Source organism: Mustela nivalis (genome assembly GCF_964662115.1).
Source record: "Mustela nivalis genome assembly, chromosome: 11".
NCBI lineage: Eukaryota > Metazoa > Chordata > Mammalia > Carnivora > Mustelidae > Mustela > Mustela nivalis.
Window position 1 is genome coordinate 23,173,977 of NC_139030.1, and position 6,000 is coordinate 23,179,976.

General features: G+C 41.9%; 1 long non-coding RNA gene across 2 annotated transcripts in view; it reads left to right on the forward strand.

Moving 5' to 3' along the window:
* LOC309843696 overlaps positions 1-5,778 on the forward strand; it is a 72,088-nt gene extending 66,310 nt beyond the window's left edge. For both annotated transcript variants that reach the window (XR_014300289.1, XR_014300290.1), the window contains one exon: positions 4,131-5,778. This is a non-coding gene — a long non-coding RNA (uncharacterized lncRNA). The remainder of the gene's footprint in view (positions 1-4,130) is intronic.
* Positions 5,779-6,000: the final 222 nt, after the last annotated feature.

Below are 6,000 nucleotides of genomic sequence, written 5' to 3' on the forward strand. Positions count from 1 at the left end.
ATGCTTGGCATAGAATAAGGCTTTGCATAACTTTCACTTTGTCTCAGTCTCGTTACTTTGATAACAGACCCCAACAATCCCCCTGTGACAAGAAGTAGCTTTTTCTTCCATCAGATAAACTCGTTTAGTTCATTCATATCCAGGAAACAAACTCACCAACTGATTTAAGATTTCATGCTGACAGTAATAAGAATTTCATCTTGCATGCATAGAATGGGATTTATAAGTGCATAACATGATTTTACTTATTATATCACTTAAATTTATTATATTATTTGAGCCTTACAGGTATCATGTGTGGTTGACAGAAAAGTATTAGTTGTTCTATTTTACAGAAAAAGGCATTCAATTTTAGTGGAAATAACGTATTTGCTCATGGTGATAAGAACAAGAAGTGGGAGAAATAATGACTTACACTGGATTTCCAGACCCCTGGTTACAAGTACAAACTGGACAAACTTGGAATGTTGGAGAAGAGGCAGGCTGTCACTTTGGCTCACTTTACTACTAGAATCTTCTACCCACGTCTGGAAGAAACTCTGTCTTGGTATCATGGGACAGTCCAGCAAAATTAATGGGATTTGATTGACTAATGAACTTCTCTGCCACTCAAATGTAATTTCCAAGCTTTTTTTTTTTTCCCCTCCAGAAACCCTTTTTCATAAGAAAATGTTAAACTGAGGGGTGCCTGGGTGGCTCAGTTGGTTAAAGCCTCTGCCTTTGGCTCAGGTCATGATCTCAGGGTCCTGGGATCAAGCCCTGCATGGGGCTTTCCGCTCAGCAGGGAGCCTGCTCTCCCCCCCCCCCCACCGCTTTGTCTGCCTCTCTGCTTAGTTGTGATCTCTGTCTGTTAAATAGATTTTAAAAACTTAAAAAAAAAAAAAAGATAGTGTGAAACTGAGCTGCTCTGGTTGATAGAGAACCCAGAAAACTGCAAGCTTGCCTTATTCTGTTTTCTTTGTGCAGATCCTGAAGTACCCGCAGAACCAGAAGATTCCAAGAAATACAGGGAAAGGGGGGAAAAAAAAGCAGCATTTGCAGGATTTGGGGTCTTTCTTGACAAGCAAAGAAACTGAGTCTAGTTGATCTGGGGGGGGGGGAGACCTATTGTCTACTTTAATCCTCTTGAAGGCATGGCTTCTCTCGCAGGGGCCCCTGGAAAAGTGCTGATGCCCAGGTGCTCGCCAGAACCAAGCCTGGGGTGACACCTGGGATTGACATGATGAGGGTGCCACTTCTGCTATGGAAACATTTGGCTGTGGACCTGATTCTGCTACTGCCCCCCAAAGTCATCCTTGGTGTCATGGCCACTATCAGCAAAAAGTCTCTGTGACTCTTGCATCCTGGGGTCTCCAGTCCCATTCAAAGTTCAGGAGTGTGTCTGATGGAAGCCCTGGCACCCTTGCTCCAGCTGCGAGGGAGGCTGGTGAACCTCAGGGAAGGTGCAGTCCCCAGGGCAACTTGGTTCATAGGCTTTGCGGCTTTGGTTCATACTTGTCATTCTCAAACCTAGCCACTCAGACGAATCACCTGGAGAGCTTTGAAGATAAAATAAGTGACAAAATACCACAGGGACCAATTGGATCCGAATCCCTAGAGATAGGGCCCAGGCATCCCTGCGTTTCTATCAGTCTCTCCTGGGGATGTTAATACACAGTGAGTGTTGAAAACCACTGGCTATGATGGTCTCTAAAGTAGTTCCAGCTCTGTTTTTTGAATTTCATTACAACAAGCCCAGTGCTCTTTCCACGTTTTGCACAGGAAACTGAGTTCCTCATGCCAAAATGCAGCAAACCCCAGGAATAATCATCCTACTTTTTTGCCTCTCAGCCTGTCCCAGCTTCACAAGAGGAAACCTTTTCTCTCTGTTCTTAAGGTGGAAAGATGCTTTTATATTCTCCCATTGATACATATCCACCCCCCCAACCAGTGGTCTTCCATGTATCCAGAATTGTCTGACATGAGATGCATCCTTCCTACAGAGCCAAATTAGGAATGAAAGGGTGAGAGAAAAAGTCTTTCTCTGGCTTATGAAGGAAAGGTAGCACAGCTTTTCTGGAACATAGTTACGGGCATTCCCGAGCAGTCCAGTCCGTCTATTAATTTAACTTCTATCAGGTGCCAGGAACTGTGAGAGGCACTGGGGATCCAATCATGGCTCAAACACATACTTCCTTGCCCCCTTGGCATTTCAGCCTAACGAGGGAGATTTTCACTGATGTTTTGAAGGCAAAGATCTAAGTTATATCAGAGAATAACAGGCTGGAGGAGGCCAGGAAGGGGACTGGATTATGGGAGTCAAGGACCACCCCTCTGATGAAATGACTCTGGTGCCATTTGAGGAGTTAGTATGGCTAGATCTGATCTAGAATGCAGCCACCAATAGTCCCTGTTTTTCCTCAAGGCAAAGGCAAATTCTTTTTCTCTACTTCAAAAGAGGAGATCAGACAACCAGATGGGCATTTGCTCAACTGGTTTGCTATTTATACTTTGAAACATACTGAGAAATACTGAATCCACTACGGAAAGCAAAACATACAACATTTGGCAAAACCAGTCTCTTGAGGAAATTTCTCGGGAAGTGCTGGGGCCCATCTTTCTTGAACTGTGTCTGTTTAGTAAGATGAAATTTATGCATTTCTGGTTAGCTCACTCAAACCAGTTGCGGAACAAGGCACAGAACACATAGATATTAATCTCTAGTTAATGGCCTCCTGCCTCATAAAAGAAAACGTGTCTTATGTGTTCATCCTTGAATTGGTCAAATTTCTCTTCTTCGGCACATGGGAGATAAGATCTTAGAAATTATTTCCTGAGTGTAGATTTTCAGTGTGATGCTGCCTGTTTTCTGGAGGTGGTCTTTTTTTTTTTTTAAGATTTTATTTATTTATTTGAGAGAGACAGTGAGAGAGAGCATGAGATGAACGAGGAGAAGGTCAGAGAGAGAAGCAGACTCCCCATGGAGCTGGGAGCCCGATGCAGGACTCGATCCCGGGACTCCAGGATCATGACCTGAGCAGAAGGCAGTTGTCCAACCAACTGAGCCACCCAGGTGTCCCTGGAGGTGGTCTTTGACTTAAAGAGCACTGTCCCATCTGAGCTACCTATTTCTGTGTATTTTCTAGATCAAACTGAAAGAGCAGAATGAGCCCATTAACCCAAAATTGGAATGGCATCCCTAACAGACAAGCCCGAGGTAGAGATCATTGATTCACTTCCTGCGCACACACTTTGGGCACCCAACCTCAAGGACCTCAGAGATCTCACAGGGTGTGACACAGCTGTCAGTAGCTCTGGGCCCACAGGCTATGTGCAGTTGGTTGTAGAACAAGGAATCCTAGTTCAATTACAAGCTTTTTCGTGTACTAGGGCTGTGACCACAGGTACTTCACTGTTCTGGGCCACAGTTTTCTCATCTATAAAATGGGGGTAATGACCCCTACCTCACTAGCAAGGTGATGGAATATTAAAGAAACTAGTATAAGATTATCATAAACCACAATGCACTTTACAAATAGAAGGTAGTATATTATGATATACTTCTTTTTATTTCCTCTCTATTCCCCACCTTTTGTTTTGTTTTGTTTTGTTTGTTTGCAAGACAATTCTGTCAGGCCAACCCGCCAGCACCCCTTGCCCCGGCAACCTTCTGTGAATCTTTTCCATTAGCACATTTTCTCCACTATCAGATTGAATTATTTCCTTCACCTCTTATTCAAGGCTTGGTTCTCAAAGGTTTTTATGTGCCTGGGTGGCTCAGTCATTTAGCAGCTACCTTTGGCTCAAGTCATGATCCCAGGGCATCAAGCTCCCTGCTCAGCGGGAAGTCTGCTTCTCCCTCTCCCACTCCCCAAGCTTGTGTTCCCTCTTTCAGTGTGTCTCTCTCTGTCAAATAAAGAAAGTCTTTAAAAAAAGAAAAAGAAGAACAATCAGGGAATGCAAGCAAACCCTGGGAAAGAGGAGAAACTCAGGAGAGGTGGGGGGAAGGGTGCTTTGAAATAGTAGTTAGGGAGATAGAGAAGTACCAGATTAGGGGTCAAGTCTACTGGTGGACACATATAGCATAAAATCAAACTGACATATGTTTTAAAAATGTCAATGTTGACAATGTTTGCTTGTTTCTTTTTTAGTTTGCATGAAGTTCCCTCTATTTGGCATACAGTTCCAGGAGTTTGGACACCCTCTGCCAGCACCACCACACTCAGAACACAGAGTTCATCAGTCCGAAAGGAGTCCCTCTTGCTGCTTCTTTAGAGTCTACTCCTCTCCTGACCTTTAACCTCTGCCAACCACTGAGCTGTTCTCTCTTGTTATCAGAATTTTAAAATGGGAAATGAAAATTTCCAAACCAGTTGGTAAACATGGTTTCCTTCCTGTGTCAGCATTGCCCTTGCCCTGGCTTTTCGTTGTGTTTTAGCTCATAGTGATAAAGTTAAAGAAGAGCGAGTGTTTCCTAAGCATTCCTATCATTGTTTTGGCAAATGCTCTCCTGCCTGGGTACCGGAAGAAGGTCCTGGGGGTGGGGATATACTGTGTTTGCAAAAATGAACAAGATCGCATAGAAAGGCCATTTTCAGCATCGAACTGCAACCCTGGTATAAAATTAGAATTGCTTCTCAAGGAGAAACAGCCTTTATTAAAGTAAGTACAGATTCTTTCAGGAGAATCCCAGGTTTGATATAACTTTTAATTAAGTTTCTCAAAAGCTGGAGCTCATTTATTCTTCCCTCTGTCTGCCATCTAGTAGCAGTGTGCAGAGCCCTGCATTCACTGAGATCTTGCTTTGAATTCTAATTCCTCTTTGAGTTTTTCTACATAATTTTGGTTCGTTCCATGAGTTTTCTAAAATTATTTGTTTGAATATCATCAATATCTCCCTCCACTCTCTCTATGGAAATCTCTTTGGATATAGCTATTAAGGAGTCTGAGCTATCTCGTCTCCATACTGGATTGCAGTTAGTATTTTAGAACCAAATTAAACAAAATGAATTCCCTAAACAAATTAAATTCCAATATGCATTCATTGCTTATCCTGACTGGAGATAAAAAGGTGATAAAATGAACCTTCGAAAAATGATTCTAACAGCAATATTAGGAAAAAGACTTGAGCTTTTTACCGTGTATCTGAGTAGTGAAAGGCCAAATACTATGAAGTTTTAACTAACTTTGAAACTCCAACCAGCGTTTCCTTTGGCATCCAAACTAAAAGCAGAATATACCTACAGAGCAGGCCTTTGCGGGAGACAAAAATCCATCTGCCTTTTTTCTTTCCTCTATTTTTTTTTCTTTTTGTGGCATGACATTCCAGAGGCAAGGGAGCCCACATGTGTATTCAGGATTCCCAAAAGTATTTTGGGAATAAAATACTTTGAAAAGTATTTAATTTTCAAAAGTTAACAAGTTAATTCCACATACCTTCACCATCCTTGACCTATGTCTGTTGTTTCTGCTAGAACTGTGCCGATGGAAACATTTATTTGGCCTAGCCAAGTAGAGAGGCTTTGTATGCACTTTCTATACATTTATGCCTCCTTCTTTAACTGTGCGTTTATTGGCTGCAGATTTCACTTGACTGCACAAAATGCGTTCATAATCAATAACTCTGAAATGTAACAGCAATTGTGTTTATAGAAGGCCATATTCTAGCTACTTAAACTGGCCGACACCCCATGTATAATGTCTGATTATAGAACATTGTGGGAAAGGAGCTAGCCCTTTAGGTCCTATAGGTATCTGCAATTACTCTTAGAGTCCTATACAAGAAATAATAAAAAATGAACATTGATATGCATGTTTTTTGTTTTTAATTAGCCATATTGACAAACAGATCGTAGTTATTTTGTACTGCCTGAAAGCATATGGGTAATTAGTATGATCTCCTTATGTTTTCCAAATAGTGCACTAGAATGGTATAATCTAAGCTTACCAATGGAAAAATAGCTTTGAATTTAGGGAAGAAGGAATAACAAAGAGTCAGAGAATGAGGAGGACAGAGTGCCA